Below are 20,201 nucleotides of genomic sequence, written 5' to 3' on the forward strand. Positions count from 1 at the left end.
ACTTCTTTTTGAAATTCCTAGAACTAGTGTGCTTATTCAAGTGCCAAGTATACAATGTGTTTGAATCACATGGATTCCAGGGATGGAATTCAAGCAGACATCTTTTACCTACTGAGCCATCTTGTCAGTCTTCAGTTTTAACTACTATAATTTTGCCTACCATAGCTCAAAGGTTTAAGTATTCTGACAATTTCTTTTTTTAATAAATTTTTATTTAAATTAAAAACAATCTCATTTTACATACCAATCACAGTTCCCTCTCCCTCCCATTCTCTCATGATCCCCCACCAACCCCCCATCCCACCCCCTATCTACTCCCCAGGGAGGGTGAGGCCTCCCATGGGGGATCATCAGAGTTTGGTATTCTGACAATTTCTTAAGTCCTAATACAGTTAGCACTTACTTCTTCAGCTTAACTCAGCATTTCCATGATCCCCTGCTACGTACTGAGAAGGCAGTGTGTGGCAGTCATAATGGTGTTTCATTAAGGTCATCAGAAACAGAGGAGCTGATTTTGTAGATGAAGGGGAAAATATGTAACAGAAATATTTCTCCTTTGGTCAAAAAAGTGAGCTAGGTCCAGCAGCCAAGTTTGCTATTACATGTGAGTGGAATGTTAGGGTTCAGCCAAGAGAGTGATCACCCCCACCCCACCCCATCAAACAGAACTAGGGTTATATGGTTCCTTGGAGGCTTGCATAGACTAAAATTTTGAGTTCAGTATAGCAACTGTAGGCACATGCCAGTTATTATGCTAAAGCCTTATGTACTTAATCTCATTTTAATCCTTGCAGCACTCCTTTGAGATAAACACTCTTATAATCCACTTCTGTGGATATGGAGTAGGCTTACATTAAGACACTTGTTCAAACACGATGCTGGGCTTCAGTTGGCTGTGATTTAGACTGATTCTTTACAAATCAACACAGGGTGCAAAAGATTATATGGTATATATAATTTATATAAAAGTATAAAGCCAGGCAAAGCTAATGTATGCTGTTAGAAGTTGGAATGATGGTCACTATGTGTAAGTGGGTCTGTAGGGAGCTACAGTGCTCTTTGTTGCTGTAGATGCTGATTTCATAGATATGCTCACATCATGTAAAACTACAAGCTGCAGTATTAACAATAGGGGAACTACTCTCTTTGTACATTACGTTTCCGTAAGTGGAAAAATTCTAAATTGGATAACAAGAAAATAAAAATATTGAGGCAGAGCAAAATGTAATGAAGTATTCCTGGTACTATTCGACCTACATGCAACTCTGAATTTAATGCCATTACTCCCCAGCATATGACAGGCTCATTTCTCCTGCTAAACTAGTCTTAAATTTCTGCATGGTATAAATGAATTCCTCCTGTGTAATTATGTATCACATTTTTATGAGTAAGAGCTTATTCTGTTCCACTAGCCTTTGAAAGACCCCCAGCCCTTGTAAATATCTGCAGTTGCCTATCTGCTAACTTTTCCAAGCCTTTCCCCTCAGTTTGAAGTATATGTTTTCCTTCCTACCCCCACAGACATGTCCACACGCACACTATTTCTGGTCACCAAATAGTCATCTACCTAGCATGTAATACTACATGTCCACTAATTCCTTGTACTTTGAAAGCTGCATTTCTTTATAACACCATGTGTTATATCTTATTTATTTGGAGTTGACATTCTCTACCAATGTCACTTAATTCTCTCATCTAATTAACCCTTATTCTTTGTTTCTAAGGTCTCTGTTCACTTAGGGCTGAGTAAAAAGTAGGGCTTTCATTGCTTGATTGCAGACTTTTGCTCTTACCTAAACCCTGATAAAAGAGAAGATATCTAATTTTTACAGTTTAATAATCTATTTTATTTAAATCCATATATTCAAAAGATTAACATGGGACTGCTTCAAAAAAGCACAAGCTAAATATTTTTTTCCTTTCTAAGTCTTGGAAATTCAGTGTTTATTACACTTCAAGCAAGGACCAGTATCCAGAATTTACAAAGAATTGCAGAAATTAAATACCAAGGAAATAAAACAGCCAATCAACAAATGGGCAAATGAACTGAGTAGACAGTTTTTAAAAAAAGAAGCACAAATGGCTAATAATTATTTTAAGGAGTGTTCATCAGGGAAATGGAAATTAAAACTACTTTGAGATAGCACCTCACCCCAGTTAGAATGGCTACTATGAACAAGTCTGACAAAAGTTGAAGAGGATGTGGTGAGAAAGGAACCCTTATTCACTGTTGATTGGGGTGCAAATTGTGATTTATAAAAAATTTAAAATAAAAAAATAGAACTACCATATGACCTGCTGTCTCACTCTTGGTCATACACCTGGAGAACTCCACAGCCTACCATAGAGATTTTTGTACTTCCATGTTTATTGCTTGCTTTATTTACAATAGCAAAGAAGTGGAATGAAACTAGTTGTCTATCAGAAGATGAAGAGAGAACGAAAATTTTGTGTATATAAAAAGGAATACTACTTAGCTCCAAGTGGAAAAAAATTTCAGGAAAATGGATGACCTTAGAATGTGTAATATTAAGTGAGGTCACACTATTTCAGAAAGAACCCTGCGTGTTCTCTCTCATGTACTTAATCTAACTAAACAAGTGTACATGTGGGTACAGCATAACATTAAGAAAAACAAAGCTAAGGGGCTGGAGAGATGGCTCAGAGGTTAAGAGCACTGGCTGCTCTTCCAGAGGTCCTGAGTTTGATTCCCAGCACCCACATGTTGACTCACAACCATCTATAGCACTGTATACATAATAAATCTAATATAAGGGGCTAAGGAAGGATTTAACTTAAGGCAGGTAATAGACATGAGTTATAGAAGAGAATATAAACTTAATTGCTTTTCTAGTTCTAATTCTGTGATAGATTTTGTTTTGGGTGATGGATAAGTACATAAAATACTGAAAGTGAAATTTAATCCATAGCTCCATCACTTCCATTCCAAATGTCTATTCTAATAGAATAGAAATTCATAGAATTGTATAGACTTCAGTTCTAGTTTCTTTTAGTATATGATGTTCTTATTTATTTATAAGTTTATAAAATTTGTAGAAAAAGTTTGTCTACATAAGAAATTCAGATCAGCCACATTTCATGGACTTGAAGGCCACATGTGGTAAGTGACTATTGTATACCATTCAGTACATTCACAGTTCTGAGCAATTCTAGATTACTGGCATTCACAGAAGAGACCACTGTAATTAAGAAAAGTATTGCCTACTTTAGGTCACAACAGATAATTTAGTAAGTTATGGACAGTGTCTTCTCTACTTAAATCTTTTGAGTTTATTTTGAATTCTTGTCTTTCTTGCCTGTGACTTGGTGCAAGTCACTAGCTTAGGTTTCTCCATTATGAAAACAGAGAGATATTGTCACGTCTGCTCTGCGGCCTGTGTCCGAGAACGTGCGGAGGGTGTCGGGTATTGAAAACACAGAGACTCGTTCAATGATATAAAGAAAACTTTAAACAGGCTCCAAAAAGGTTCAAGAAAAACTTCCTAAGAAAAGCTCCCACCAGAGAAGCTTCTGCTCTCTCCTCTACCCTGGCTGGTTCTGCTCTGACCCAGAGGTGGATGTGTGTGGGTTTTTGAAGGTGCGGTTAGTCTTTGGACAAGGTCGAGGTCAGGGCGGTTTCTGTGGGAAGGCCTTTCCCAGGAACTTATTGTATCATTTTTAGTAAACATGTTTTTACTAAACATTGTCTTACAGCTGCCTACTCCCAGGCAGAAGGGGAAGTGGGTCTCTGCTCAAGGTCTGGTGTTCCCACAATTCACCCCTTTTTATTTTCAAATGAGGCACTCCTGGCTTAGGTCAAGTAGGGTCACCCTCCCTTTCCCGTCTTTGGGGGACCTTGAACCCCTGTTTTAGGTGGGAGGGGTCTTCCCCACAGGTTGCCCGTCATCGGAGATACCCCAACCTTAAATCATCTGTAACCAACCTTCATGGCTATCGGGATTGCCATGGGCTAAGCTAAGCAATACTTGGTTACGGATCTCTTGTCTCTGGAACAAGGCACGTTTGAGCTCGGCATAAAGCCAGAATGCCTACCGCCACTGCCACCATTTCCAGGACCCCCCATTGACATAGCGCCTCTCCATCACCATACCCATCACCAGATCTGGGCCATAACATTCTACCAGCCTTCATCTGTGACAAGGGTAACCCGCATGTGATTTACATTTACAATTTGATAAAGTTTCCAATCGTTTCAAGATCTGCTCAGGAAAGCATTTAGAAAGTGCACTTGCACAGATACATTAGGTACAATCATTGATGTTACACATGTAGCATTACGAAAAATATGAACAATAGTTGTCGCATTAGGGCAAGTTGCATTTCTCCAGAAAAATACACTGGCCTAGTCGTGATTCCAGAAACAGGAACCATTAAATGACCATGTCTTGTTCAAATACTGAAAAGAGGCTTTTGTCACTCATCATAGTCCATACCAATGTCCAAATGCTTTAAATGGGTCCTTTTTTCTCTGTTGGCTTTACGATGAAAACTCATGGGTCCGGAAGGTTGATGCAGCAGGTCTGTTGAGAAACTGGAAATCTCGAACTGACTGTTTTCTTTCTTTCTTGGGCTGTAGATTCGATGACATCAAGGGTCAGGAACACTGATTTAGGAGATCTCACTCAAACTGGCTTAGGTAGGCTCCCATGGTATCAGGTCCAGTTTTTCTCTGCTCCATGTATCTCACTAAATGGTCTGACAGCTGCTAAAGCTTTATTCTTTTCCTGCAAGAAAACACAAACATGCCCTCGACCCCAAATTAGGGTCTACTCCACTGTCTAGTGTATGGATGTCTCCATTTGACCTGAGCAATGGTTGCTCAAGTTCCATCATGCCAGAATCTGTCTGAAGCTCACTGGCATTCACATTATAAAATTTTTAAATGAGGAGTGTATTATTTGATGAGTCATGTGGGGACTGGGGGCATTATTCCCCTTCTTTATTTTCTAAAAAGTTTTCTTTTTTGAACTGTTGAAGCTGGACCATAACAGTAGAAGGATTTGTCTACCCTCCTTGGTTAACTATCTAGGTAAATTGGGCTTACTAAATAACTTTTGAAAATTATTTGAAGTCTGTGAGCAGTCTTTCCCAATCTAACCTGTAGAACTCTCACTAGCTGACAAGGCCTCATTTGTATCTTAAATTTTTCTGTTAAAACATTAACAGACTGGCTGGATGTTCCTTTTGGCTATATTTAACGCAATCTAGGTAGCTTCTTAACTATTTTTGAAGGGATTTAAGTATTCTTTTAATCATATAAGCAGTTCACACTCACACATTCGCAATCACATTTCATACATACCGGTGTGGCCACACCATACATTCAGAACATACATGCATCTTTCAGTCATCCTTTTTCCCTAGGTCATGATTAGTCTGTTGCAATGAAACTCCCTTAATTGAAATCTATGTAAAAGAACAACTCCAGCCAATCCTTGAACTAAAAGGTTAAAAAGTCCTATATGTTTTTATCATTCCTCCATTTGGGCTACAGTCATGGGGTACAGCCGTACCTACTCCTTGTAACTCTGTAGATGCAAGGTAGAGAGGCCAGGCTTTTGGCCAAAAGTTTTTAGAGATGACTCACAAAATAGAACTTAAATGTAAACAAAATTTTCCATTCCATATACCTTTGTCTTTTTCTTTTTCTTTACTTAATACCAGTACCTCTTTTACTGTTACCAAAAAAAAATTTTTTTTTGAGTCAGGGTTTCTCTGTATTGTTTGGAGGCTGTCCTGGAACTTGCATAAAGGTGTGTTGGGATTAAAGGCGTATGCCGCTGGGAATCTCTTGGATTCCCCTACTTCCTGACCCTGGTATCAGGCTTAGGAGGGGGGAAACTCAGAATGTCTAGTTTCTGACTTTTTAATCTCATTGGCAGCAGCCGCTTCCAATGTATTATTGGTGTTATAAAAATTGATGAACAGGGAGCTGGAATGACTAACTGGCATTAACATGGGGGGGGAATCCTCACCAACGCCCATATTTCCCTTACCTGAGTGTTCAGCAATGGTTGGATCTTTATCATGGTGAGCATTCCTAGTATCCGGAGTAGTATTGGGGTCGACATGCCTGATGCACCGTTCGGGGACCCAAATGGGCTTCTCACTTCCTGGAGGGAAAACACAAACAGCCCCTCGGACCCTAGCTAGTAGGGGAGTGGGTGGCTGCCATTTTCCTGTAATCAAATCCTTCCATCTGACCCATCCCAAGGACTGGGAGGGTTTGTTCCAATGTCTCTCCATAGCAGACAAATTATTACGGTCTACGGTCAAAAAATTTAAAATGTAAAGTATGGTGGATAACTGAATATTGGGGGAGGTAACATACTCCCCCTTTTTTATTTTCTTAAAATACTGTTTGAGAGTGGCATGGGTGCGCTCCACAATAGCCTGTCCCGTGGGGTTGTGAGGAATACCAAAAAATGGACAATGTGATGTTCCCTGCAAAAGGCAGCAAAGCGATTGCTGGCATAAGCAGGGCCATTGTCCGTTTTTAGGGCATCTGGAACACCCATGTAGGCAAAGGCCTGCAGGCAATGAGAAATAACATCTTTAATCTTCTCTCCTGAGTGGAGAGAGGCAAAAATCAGTTTAGAATACGTATCCACCGAGACATGCATGTATTTTAATTTCCCTGCCTGCGGCAGGTGAGTGACATCCATTTGCCAGAGATGGTTGGCCCTGAGGCCCCGGGGATTTACCCCCTCATTGGGAGAATTATGATAAGGGGCACAATCAGGGCACTGAGAGGTAATCTGTGTAGCTATGGATAAGGGGCACCCAGTGTGAAATTTAATGGAGCGGGCATTTAGATGATACCTTTCATGGAGCTGGTGGGCCAGCTGCTCCTGAGTAAATAAGACCCTAGGGCGGGTCAAGGAGTCAGCAATTTCATTGCCCTGGGCAAGGGGTCCTGGAAGGTTAGTATGTGCACGAATAAATCCCACATAAGCAGGGTGGATGCGCTGCCAAATAAGATGCTGGAGCTGAACTAATAAGGAACGAACCTGGGAGGTTGGAAGAACATATGGAGAAGTTTCTAAAGGTCTAACAATGTTGGCAACATAAACACTATCAGTATATAAATTAAAGGGCTCTCCCTCAAACATTTGGAAAGCCATCAAGCATGCAAACAACTCGGCAGCTTGTGCTGACATCTGCCCTATGGGTACCCTCTTCCGTACCTGAGAAGAAACCACCACCGCGAAACCCTTGGAGGAGCCGTCTGTAAAGACTGAGCGAGCTCCCACTAGAGGGTTCTCCTTTAAAATCTTGGGAAAGATCACAGGGTGTTGTTTAAAAAAAGACATCAAGGGGCTATTGGGATATTGGTTATCAAACTGTGCGCCTGTAGATGTAATAAACAGGGTCCACCCATCATGGCATATCTGTAGATGTTCCACCTCCTCCTTACCATAAGGAAGGATAATTTTATCAGGACTCTTTCCAAAGGTTTGAATGCTAAACTTGTGTGCCTTCCACAACAATTGTAAAATGAGATCATAGTAAGGGGTCACTACCTTCTTAGGGGAGGCTGACAAATGTACCCAATAAATAGGACCAGTCTGCCAAAACACGGCAGTGGGCGAAAAGCTAGATGAAAGTACAACCAGAACAAGGGGCTGCCCATAATCTATACGCCGAAGGTGGGCTTGCTCTATACTTCTTAACAACAATTGTAGGGCTTCCCTGGCCTCTGGGGTAATCTGTCTAGGGGAAGTTGGAGCAGGGTCCCCAGGAAGAATATCATAAAGTGCTTTAAGAGCCCCTGTTTTAATAGAAAGAGAAGGACGAAACCATTGCACCTCTCCCAAGAATCTCTGCCAATCATGAAGTGTTTTTAAATTTGAACAATCAATTTGGAGTCTTTGTGGCCGGAGGCCAGTTTGTTGAATTTGATGACCCAAATGAGTATAAGGGGGTCTCTTTTGGATCTTTTCAGGAGCCAAAATAAATCCGCGGGCCTCCAGAAGTTCCTGTAGCTCTGCAAAGGCTATGTAACATTGTCTTTCTTCGGCCGCAGCCAAAAGAATATCATCCATGTAGTGGATAATGTAAAGATCAGGGAACTTACGTCTGAGGGGATCTAAACAGGCAGCTACATAAATCTGGCATATAGTTGGACTATTAGCCATCCCTTGGGGGAGCACCACCCATTGGAAGCGAAGGGCAGGCTCCCTAAAGTTAATCGCAGGAAGGCTAAATGCAAACCGAGGACTATCTTGAGAATGCAAGGGAATAGAAAAGAAGCAATCCTTCAAATCAATAACAATCAAATGCCAGTCTTTAGGAATGGCCACAGGCACGGGCAAGCCAGGCTGCAGAGCCCCCATAGGCTGCATGGTCGCATTCACGGCCCTCAAGTCTTGTAGTAACCTCCATTTCCCTGAAGATTTTTTTATTACAAATATAGGGGTATTCCAAGGGGACGTGGAAGGAACCAAATGTCCTGCCTCCAATTGTTCTTGAACTAGCTGGTGAGCCGCCCTTAGTTTCTCCGCTGGTAAGGGCCACTGTTCCACCCATACCGGATCATCTGATAGCCATGTGATGGGTATGGGGGCTGGCGGCGCAACAGTGACCCTCATCAAAAATGGCCAAAACCTTCCTATCCCCTGGGGCCCTGGTCTCCAAAGGGAGGGATGCCACAGGGCAAACCTCTCCCTGTTCTAGTTTACCTAGTTCCCTCCCCGGGCTCCAGCCCCTCCCTTGCATCATCTGGGGGCCCCTGCTTTTGGACTTGGGTGCCTGAGTGGTGAGGACCACTCCCATTTCTTGCATGAGGTCCCGTCCCCAAAGGTTAATAGGGAGGCCAGGCAAAACATATGGCTGGAAAAGCCCTGTGTGGCCTTCAGAGTCTTGCCATTTTAAGATTCTGAGGCTTTTTTGGGGCACAGCCTGTCCTATTCCCTGGAGGGTCACTGTCCCTTCCTCTTTCGGCCAGGCGGGGGGCCAAAATTTATCTGAGAGGACAGAAAAATCTGCCCCAGAATCTAAGACACCCCTAAAGGACTTGCCTTCTATCTTTAATGTAAGCTGGGGGCGGTTCTCCATAGTGGCTACCCAAAATGCTGCTGGGCCGGTACTTCCAAAACCTTGGTTGCCCCTTTTCTCTTTAATTTTTCTAGCCTCACAAGGAGCTGTAGGGAGAAGGAGTAACTGAGCAATCCGTTCTCCTGCAGGGATGGCAACAACTCCACTGCCCACTGATGTCATTATTTTAATCTCCCCCTCACTATCCTGGTCTATAACACCGGGGTGTACCTGGATGCCTCGAAGAATAGTACTGGACCGTCCCAAGAGTAGTCCAACCGTGCCTGGGGGCAACGGCCCATGCACCCCAGCAGGGAGGGCCTGGATCCCCATTTCCGGTGTTAGGATTGCCCGGGCAGAGGGAGCGAGGTCCAATCCTGCACTCCCCGAGGTGGCTCTAAGGAGGTCTGAGATATGAAGGGGTTGCTCTGGGGGAGAAAATGAGTCCTGCCACTGCCCAGAGCAGGGGTCATTGCCCCGTACACATTGGTTTTGGGGCCCTGGGGCGGGGCCCTCCTCCCGTTTCCCTGATTATTATTAGCAGAAAGGAAATTTCCCTCCCTGTCAGTTTTAGAGTAGCAGTTATTGGCCCAATGATATCCCCTTCGACAACGGGGGCATAAACCAGGTCTCTTGAGACCCGTAGTACTATTTTGAGGGCACTCTCTACGGAAGTGTCCCTCCCTACCACAGCTAAAACATGTTTTTCTCCCTCCCAGAGTAGGTCTTTCTTTCCCCACTTGGGGCCGAATAGCAGCAGCTAACACTTGGCCCTGGATGAAGTTCCCATCAATGTCCCTACAGATCCGGATATAGTCATTTAGACTTTTATTGCGATAGGGGCGAAGGGCTTCCTTACAATATTTATTTGCATTTTCAAATGCCATCTGCTTTATGACTGGCATCGCAGGCCCAATGCCCACAAATATTCTTTCTGCTACCTGACTGAGACGGTCTACGAAGTCTTGAAAAGGTTCAGCAGGTCCTTGAAGGATTTTGGACAGATGATCCCCTCCTTCCTTGGAAGGCAATGCTTTCCAAGCCCCTTGGGCCGCTGCTGCCACTTGGGCATAGACTGCGATGTCATATTGCATTTGTTGCTGAATGGTGGCATATTGACCACTCCCGGTAAGCATCTCCACATTTCTCTGGGGCTGTCCGGCCTGTGCATTCCTTTGGGCTGTCTGGCTGCATCTTTCCTGAAACTCACCTCTCCAAATCAAATAATCTCCCCCCGACAGAGCTGCTCTGCAAAGCTGCTGCCAATCGCCAGGTGTCAAATTAAGAGACGCAAAAGATTCCATTAAGGAAAGTGTAAAGGGAGCCTGTGCTCCATAATTTAAAGTTGCCTCTTTAAGTTGTTTTATATCCTTAAAATTTAAAGGGTTATGATGCCGAATGACCTGTCCAGAATTGTTCGGATCTGGAACTTCCATTACTGGGGCCACCACCGGGCAGCATTGGACCCCTCCTCTGGGTCTTCCCTCCAGGTCTGAGAAGGACTGGGTTATCTCATAGGAGGAGTCCCTTTTTTCAGAGTATGGGGAAGGGTTTCTCTCCCTGTCCTGTCTTTCCTTAATTAGAATCTTTTTAGTTCTTTTTTAAGGGCCGCGATCTCAGCAAGTAACCGTTCCTTTTCAGACTGTGACGAGTCTGAGTCTGAGCTACTTCCATTTTCTAGGTCTGATAGAGAAGGATATAACCGATTCTGACCGGAGTCCTTCTTTTGGGTCGAGCCCGGAGATGTCTACCCGTTTTTTGTTGTTACTAAGAGACTCCTCCTCATCCTCACTAACAATGGAGCCTCTAGTTTCAGTCACGGTCTCTTCATCATCACTCTCTGCCCCTGAACTCAAGGAGGCTTGAGTCTCAGTCTCTTGTAACTCTAAAAAGCCTCTTTTGTGTCCTGAACTACCTGGCGGTGACGAACCTTATCTGTCAAAAGTGCTCCCCTCACTAATCTCCATAAGGAGAATGTCGTAGGGGGCAAGGACTCAGATCCCTCTTTTCGTAAAAGTCTATGAAGATCACGGCGAACCTCCTCCCAATCTGGAATATTTAAGCTTCCCCCAGTAATGAACCATGGACTGGCTCGTTCGATGGATTTTAGAAAGCCTTCTAGGGTTTTAGACTTGACTGCAGTCCCATGTTCTTTAAGTAACTTTTTTAGTTGATACTGTAATGATTCTAGCTTCCCGGAACTATTCCCCATAGTTTCTTAACCCCGTCCACTTACCTCGCTTTCACAATCTCAGTGGGACCTCCAATTGTCACGTCTGCTCTGCGGCCTGTGTCCGAGAACGTGCGGAGGGTGTCGGGTATTGAAAACACAGAGACTCGTTCAATGATATAAAGAAAACTTTAAACAGGCTCCAAAAAGGTTCAAGAAAAACTTCCTAAGAAAAGCTCCCACCAGAGAAGCTTCTGCTCTCTCCTCTACCCTGGCTGGTTCTGCTCTGACCCAGAGGTGGATGTGTGTGGGTTTTTGAAGGTGCGGTTAGTCTTTGGACAAGGTCGAGGTCAGGGCGGTTTCTGTGGGAAGGCCTTTCCCAGGAACTTATTGTATCATTTTTAGTAAACATGTTTTTACTAAACATTGTCTTACAGCTGCCTACTCCCAGGCAGAAGGGGAAGTGGCCAGGAACTTATTGTATCGTTTTTAGTAAACATGTTTTTACTAAACATTGTCTTACAGCTGCCTACTCCCAGGCAGAAGGGGAAGTGGGTCTCTGCTCAAGGTCTGGTGTTCCCACAAGATATCATATTTTCAACTCTCTTCTTCTCCCAGTAGATTGTAAGGTCCCTAAAGCCAGCAGTTTGTCTTGCTCACCAACAGATAGCCAAGAATGGCAGTGATGAGCAGATCTGATGAGCACTGTTGGGAGAGCAGACAGACAGAAGCCTGAGGGCTATGCAGGAAGTAATTGGTGTTTGATATGAGGTTGTGCAAAAGAAAAGATCTGTTTTTCTGGGGAGAAAATTATGTTTGAAGTGATGAATCTCAGATTGATTGGCATGGGGCAAATGGGTAAACAGGTTGGGGAACACCAGGTAAAGATGTGGGGGAAAAAAAGAGTAAGTTCCATATTTAAAGATCCTAAGGCAAGCTGGATGTAGTGGTGCATGCTTTTAATCCCAGCACTTGGAAGACAGACGCAGGCAGATCTACAGAGTGAGTTCCAGGACAGAAAGGACTACACAGAGAAACCCTGTCGCAAAAACCCCCCAAATAAAATAAAAACCCCAAGGTTAGGGGAGTGAGTGGAGGGATTGATGGAGGATGGGATGGCAGAGGAGAGATTCCAGAAATAGGCTTACCCTGGTAGGCTGCGCATGCTATGGGAAGCAGACTGAAGACAAAATTAGCATATAGGCAAGCATAAGGGGTGCTCAAGTCATCTGGAAGTGTAGAATGAATTCTATTTGGTATTAGTAATAAAAACTCAGCGACAGATATTGGGGTTAAAGCTGGAGATCAGAAAAGCAAAGCAGCCAGCCACTAGCTCTTACCTCTATCTCAGACAGAAATGGGTGGTCCTGTCTCCACCAAACCTCAGACTGCCTAAACTGCTCCTGTCTCCTCCTGCCTTATATTCCTCTCTAGTGCTGGGATCAAAGGTGTGAGCTCAGTTTCTCTTTTAGATTGATTCACTATCATGTAACCCAGAGTAGCCTTGAACAGAGATCCATCTGCCTCTGTCTCCTCCTGAGGGCTGGGATTAAAGGTGTGACTACCACAGCCTGTCCTTTCTGACTAACTAGTGGCTTAGGTGTGTGGCTAACTAGGGGCTTAGCTCTGCACTCTGGTCTTCAGGCAAGCTCCATTAGATCATAAACCAAGTATACTAATATAGGAGAAATAGAATTGACAGAGAAAAACTGGGTTGTAGTGGGTCTCTGTGACGGCCTCTGCTAACTCAATGGCTCTTCTAGTTGTACAAGTTGAGGTGAAGAGAACAGGTCTTCATTACAGGTAAGCTGTCTAGGAATCAGACTTGCTCTTGGGTGAGGACTCATGTCAGAAGATGCAATTCCTTAAAATGCCCATGTGTTCATTAAAAAGTAGGCAGAGCCATCAGCTGCAAGAAAAGGAGGAACTGTTGCTGTGGGAGACAATGATCTAAGAATAAAGACTGTTAGGTGCTTAGCCCTAAATGGGACATTGATGCAATCCCCTCCAAGGTTCAGGGAACATTGTAGAAGAGGGACGAAGTGAATATGTGAGCTGGAGGATAGAAACGAGTGCTGTGAAACACTGCCTTTTGGATGTGACATGACTACTGCCCTCATGAACTCACAAGCAGCTGTGGACACCTGTACAAAGGCCCATTGGCATTCTATCGTGGATAGGGATGGACCCTAGGACTCCCACATCTCTCTCAGGGCTATGGACAGTGGTTGCTGGGGAGAGGTAGTCATATTCTTCAGTAGTGTAGCCACTGGTAAATTGCCCTTGCTTAAATAAATACACTCCACCCATGCTCATGAAAGTGGGCCACATATCAAAGAAAACAAACAAAAGGAAGACTTGGGAAGAAGACGCTTGACGGGAGAGGAATAAGGATGATGTACAGAACTATGTTTAAAGAACACATGTGAATGAAATTGGGAAAGGATGAAGAAAGTAAGTCCCTTAAGAGAACAAGGAAGAGATATGACTAAGGAAACAACTGCCAAGAACACAAAGGGCATGTTTTAGGCTGGTATGCTTGAGTCCTGGTCCTCTGCTTGGTTCCTAGCGATGCCCTTGTGTTAATTCAGTTCTCTCTTCTTTTGGCACAACCATGGGCAGAAGAAGCCCTGCCTGAAGGCAGTGACATATGTCTGCCCTGCCCTTGGCATCGTCCTGCAGGACAAGGATGATCTGGGATAGCTGCAGAGGAAGCAGACAGAGTGCCCAGTTGGTAAAAGGACAATACAAAGGATGGAGAAGCAAATGGTGTGGGATATTACCAAGAGGCATGATCATGAACAAGGCAGGATAGATAGTTCTCTATTGTAAACCACTCTGTGTGATATGTTATTTATGACTTATTAAAGCTTGCCTGAGGATTCAGAAAGCAAAGTCAGCCACAATCTATAGAGGTCAGGAGGTGGTGGCACACACCTTTACTCCCACTCAGGAAATAAAGGCAGACAGATATCTAAAAGGGAATCAGAGCTCACACCTTTAATCCTAGGACTCAGGATTAAGAAGCAGATGAATCTCTATTAGTCCAAGGCCACCCAGAACTACACAAGATTGATCCAGTCTTGAAGAGAAACAGCTCACACAAAGATGATCTCAGCACCTGGGATCACATGCCATTAATCCCAGCACTGGAGGGTTATAAAAGACAGGAAGGAGCAGGGTCTTCAGTGGTCAGCGTCAGGGATTCATTCTCCAGCCACATCGAGGATAAGAACATTCATTCTCCAGCCACATTGAAGATAAGAACATTCATTTTCCAGTCACAATGAGGATAGGAGGGATTCACTCTCCAGCTACACTGAGGAGAGGAAGACATCCAGTCTCAGGATTCTCCAGCCATGCTGAGGAGAGACAGCAGGTAGTGGTGAGAGCTAGTGGCCCACTCCTTTGTTTTTCTAATCTTCGGCTTGAAGCTTGAACCCCAATATCCATCTCTGGGTCTTTTATTTATCTTGTTACAACTCTACTTTTTCTGAATTTTCATCACCCCTTAAATACTTGCCTATTTGTACTATCATTGCTTCCACAGTGTGCATGTGTGCATACATGTATGTGTGTGAAAGCTGTTTCTTGTGTGTGTGTGTGTGTGTGTGTGTGTGTGTGTGTGTGTGTGTGTATGTGGGTGTGGAATCTGCTCCCCTTCTAGGACTCCTAATGGAAGAATACAATCAGGCCAGAGGCCATAGCTGCAGCAGGTACAGATGCATACCTGGATATGATCTTCCAAAGTCTATCATATCTCATTTTTATTCCCTTGCATGTAGTCCTAGGAGTAGTTTACCTGGATCATAAGATAGTTTAAGTTTTAGTGACTTTTAAAGGCTCCTCATCTTGTTTCTGTAGTGGTCACACTAATTCACACCCCCTCCAACAACGTGTAAATATTCCTCCTCCTAACATTTCTCTCAGGGTGTATGGTGACTGCATACTTTTTAGTTTGACAGAATCTATGTGTCAGTTTGGGTCAAGTATCTCAAGAGGTAAAATTTAAGGTTTATCAATCAAGCAGGTGTCATTTCTACTTTCACAGATTTTAAATGGAAAGATTCACAAATTTTAAATTTAGATAATATCTCAGTCTTATAGAGTGGGCAACTGATGGACATCTACTATAAATATTATCTGTTTATGTATATTCAATTATCTCATCTCCAAGAATTTAAAACATATATTGCTTTACCCCGCCCCCTTTGTGAGGAAAACCTAGGTTAGACTCCAAAGACCTTGAACTTTTAATCCATCTCCCTCTACCTTCCCAGTACTGAAATTATAGGCATGTGCCACCAAAGCAAGTTCACAATGTGTTGGGGATGCTGAGTAAGCACACTACCCGCTGAGCTCTGTTCCCAGCCCCTCTTTGTTTAATGTGTGTAATGTGTGTAGTGTATGTGTGTGTGTGTGTGAGAGAGAGAGAGAGAGAGAGAGAGAGAGAGAGAAGGGAGAGGGAGAGAGAGAGAAGAGAGAGACAGAGAGAGAGAGAGAGAGACAGACAGACAGACAGAGAGACAGACAGAGATCAGCACAGAGACACCGTGGATCCCTGACTTGCTTCCTCTGTTACCCTAAGCTGTCTGTGGCTATTTTCTTGCCCTGTCACCCCCGAGCTGTTTGGGTTAATATTTCCTATTCACCTCATAGTTCCTCCCTTCCATTCCTTCTGTGATTATTCAGACAGGAAGCTAACTCTGGGCTGTGGCTGAGGTAATTATAATTGCAGAGGCATTTAGTGGACTGTGGAGTAGTACCTGAGTGACAACTTTCATTGGTCACTGCCAATGTTTTTTTTCCTTTTATTTACTTCAAAAAAACAAAACAAAGCCAGGCGGTGGTGGCGCACGCCTTTAATCCCAGCACTTGGGAGGCAGAGGCAGGCGGATCTCTGTGAGTTCGAGGCTAGGCTGGACAGACAGCCTCCAAAATAATACAGAGAAACCCTGTCTCGTAAAACCAAAAGAGAGAGAGAGAGAGAGAGAGAGAGAGAGAGAGAGAGAGAGAGAGAGAGAGAGAGAGAGAGAGAGAGAAACAAAATAACCTGCAGAGTTTTCATATGTCTTTAGAACAGTCACCAGAAGGAACTATGTTTCTGGTGAGGAACAGGATATATAACCTAAGAAGCCTTTGCGGGTTAAGCTCAGAACATGGTATCCCAGCAGGAAGGAGAAATCTGTATAGTCCAAGCTGGATTTCCCTGTAGTGACTGTAAAAGCAGCTCAGAGTCCTGAGTCCCTCTAATAACTTCAGGCCACCAGAGAGGCCAGTCCTGGGCAGTGTGTACCTCCAATGGGGCGTGAAACACTGTGTCTCCAGGCTTTTGTTCAATATGCAGACAAGCTTGGGCAGGAAATTCACTGGAGATAGCTCTGAATTCGATACTACAAAGTTATGAATGGCCCGTCTGCTCACAGGTCAGAGCCGTTGAATCTCTCGGGTCCTCTAACCCGGTTTCTAGATGCCTCAATGCTCTGGGGGTGCGTGGGGCATCAGATCTTATTAGGTATTGTTTTCACAAGGAATAATAAAGGGGAAGACCCAGATAAAGCATTGCTTTATTGAATTCCAATGTTGGCCATTCATTGCTGGTGAAGCACTGATAAAAATGCACAATACCTTCTATTATAAAAAAAATCCATGAAAACTGATATTCGAAAATAAGGAGAGATTGTTTGCTGAAAGTTGGCAATAAAATATCGGAAAGGAGCTGGTCCCTCCAAGGAGCGGAACACACTCCTGGGTGTTTCTGAGAAAGTATTCACCACCTGAACTCTGGTACTGAAGAACACTAACTGGTCTCAGTGGAGTTGCAAGCTTTCCAATGCTACTGTCTAATTTGCATATGCATAACTGTACTTATGATGAATGAGCAAGCTGAAGACTGGAAGGTATTCCACCTGCTCAAGATCATACTGGTGGAGGTGAATTTATAACTAACTGATACTTAAATGTCAAGGCCATGTCTTGCACAGGTCCCTGTGAGTGCTGGGAGTCTCAGGGTGTGGAAGGCAAATTAGACTGCAATCATTGAGATGAACTGGCTAAGCATTTCTAGCTAGTTGCCCAAAGAAATCTCAGAGAAGGAGATCTTAAATCTTGGTGTCTCCAGATGTGTGTTTTGATTTTCTTTGCTATTGAAAAACAATAGTCAACCCTACCTTTCCTTTTGTGTCCTCGAAAGGGAGTTCCCACACTGTAACAATGTTGGGCCCCACAAACCTCTCCCACGTCTGAAGTAAGCTACAGAGATGGATTTGAATTTGGGTCTTCTGATTTGGAAACCTAACTTTACAGACTTTGTAAAAGAAAAAAGTATAAATAGGACATTTTGTCGAAAGTATGAAGGTGGAGTGTGGGAATTGCAACAAAATCCCCACAGAACTGTATCCAGACAGATAAAAAGGGATCATTTTCAAACTCAGAGCAGTATGTTAGAATTTCTGGATTAGTGACTGTTCTGCCTTTCCTATACTGAAATGCTAAATTACTTTAATCATATAGACAACTTGGAGACACAAATGACTTACATTTAAATTGTTTACCATCATAACAAATTATAATGATACTTTTGAAAGCTTACAAAACAAATCCCAATAAACCTTGTGAACTTCAGATGTTGATATCTTGTGGATTTATGTTATCTTGGTCGAAACAATAAGACATTTAGTTCCATTGGTTTCAATTATTTCAACACATCTCTGACAGCTATCTATAATTTTTTTCTTTTAGAGAGTAACACTAACATCATCTATCCTTTTCACATCAAGCTCCCTTTGCATATGAGGGAGACGGTGAAATTGGAGGAGGAGTAGAAAAAGCCAGGACACTCACCCTTGATCTGACACCAGCCTAAGTTGGTCAACTTAACTCCAAGGATGCCAGACCCTTCATTTATAAAAAGGAAATGCACAGATTTTGGAATTAGGGTGAAATGAAATAATGATATCTATAAACTATGGACTTGTGCATAGGGGTGAAGCATTCTTATTGGCCAAAATGTATTAATTAATTGAGAAAACAGGTTACTGTAAATAGATATCCAACTCAAACTCTTTGAACAGGTGGTCTAATTAGTATTGACAAGGATGACTAAGAGGACAGGAAAACATATGTGTTTTATTTGCAGCTGTTGCTCAAACACATACACTGTACCTTGCATGTAGCAGGCGTTCAGTTGACAATTGTAGTGGATAAATATACACAGGATATATTGGATAAATGTATACATGAATACATGCAAGATCCAGTAAGATCTGGCTCTACTCCAATACTGGGTTCTGATATTGGGGTAATTTTGATCAGTGGAAATGGTAGAATTGCATTTTAGCCAGCAAGAATGGGTAAAAGCTAGAGAATGGAAAATTAAGGACCCACTGAGAATGAAAAGTGGCCAACTTTGCCTTGAAGAAGCAATACTGTGAACATGTCCATGGGACATAGATCCTGAATGGTCTTTAAAATTCTTTTAAGAGGTTGAACCCGAATAGTACACAGGAATCTATATGATTTTAACCATGATACAAAATTACTATTTTTTAATGATAAATGAGTGTTTTATTTGAAAACAACTTAAACAGATAATAATAAAGAACTGCCACAGCATTTCTCTGCCCTTCAGATCCAATCCGTGGACCCAAGAGAGAGGGATCCCTGACTCATGCATCCCTCTTTCCATTACCTGAGGCCATGTGCAAGGGGGAGTGGTCATTTGTTGTGGGATTCCTGCCTGGGTCCCATCACCACCTTAGCCCCCAAATCCACTGTGGTCTATGGGCCGAAGATGAATGCCCCAACGTTACAGAGGAACTTGATGACTGTCCAGGTAGTGAGATGTCTCTGTCAATTCTAGTGTTTATATATTATCCTTCTGTGGTCTTTGATGGAGTTGAAGACAGATAGTTATAATTATAGTTTTCCTTGGTTGTGATAAAAGATAAGTTACATGTAAGACTTTAGACTCACAAAGATAGGATAGATGATATTTTCTTTAAATCTTGCTAAATGTTAATGGACTTAATATTGTATTTATAGTTCTTGCTTAATAACTGCCTTGTTATATATTTGTCTATGTTAAAGTTAAAACCTTTCTTTTTATTTAGACAGAAAAAGGGAGATGATAGGGGAAGCCCTTCTGTGTATTTGTCTCTCTTATTGGTTGATGAATAAAGCACTGTTGGCCAATAGGGAAGCAAGATAGGTGGGATTAGGAGTCCAGGAGGATTCTGGGAAATGTAGTCAAGGGTGGAGGGTTGCCATGTGATCCTGGGAGGAGAGAATGCAAGTCTGGCATTCTTGGTAAGATAAGACCTTATAAAAAATATATATTAGTAATTATGGGTTAATAATTAAGTCAGAGATAGCTATCAAGAAACCATAACAAACAGCCAACAGCTTCATAATTAACAAAAATCATTTTTAAGAACTAGGGCATATGTATCAATGCAATGGTGTGAGTGATTACTTCAACTGAAAAGCAGGCAAGTTGGTCCTGGCCACAGGGAGGCAGGCCATGGAGGGATGGCATGCTTTAGGACCCTTGGCTCCAAAGTAATGCAAGTAACACTTAAAGCTGCCTTCCATTCAGTTAATCATGAAGAGTCACTGAGTATCTTCAGTGTGTAGACCACGGATAGTTATTGCAGGAGAAACTGCAGCCAACCTAACCAAGTTGCAGGTGCCCAGGCCAGTCTGCATGAGCATGTGCAACAGAAACTTCCTCCCTGAGCCAAGCCTGCCTCTACCCACAGACACACCAATGAAGAAAGGACAACAGAGTGGAGTCAGCCACCTGAGCCAATGGAACCTTGGGAGGGGGTATAAAGCAGATATATCTTCCTTAATAAACAAATCTACAACTTGCTCTGCTACTCACTGACTCCCAGTGCCTGAGTCGTTGGTGCTGTGTCTTCTCACCCCCTCCCCCAAGGGGTGTCTGAGCAGGGTCACCCGCAACAAATTATCA

Source organism: Mesocricetus auratus, unplaced genomic scaffold (genome assembly GCF_017639785.1).
Source record: "Mesocricetus auratus isolate SY011 unplaced genomic scaffold, BCM_Maur_2.0 Super-Scaffold_6730, whole genome shotgun sequence".
In the NCBI taxonomy this organism is placed as follows: Eukaryota; Metazoa; Chordata; class Mammalia; order Rodentia; family Cricetidae; genus Mesocricetus; species Mesocricetus auratus.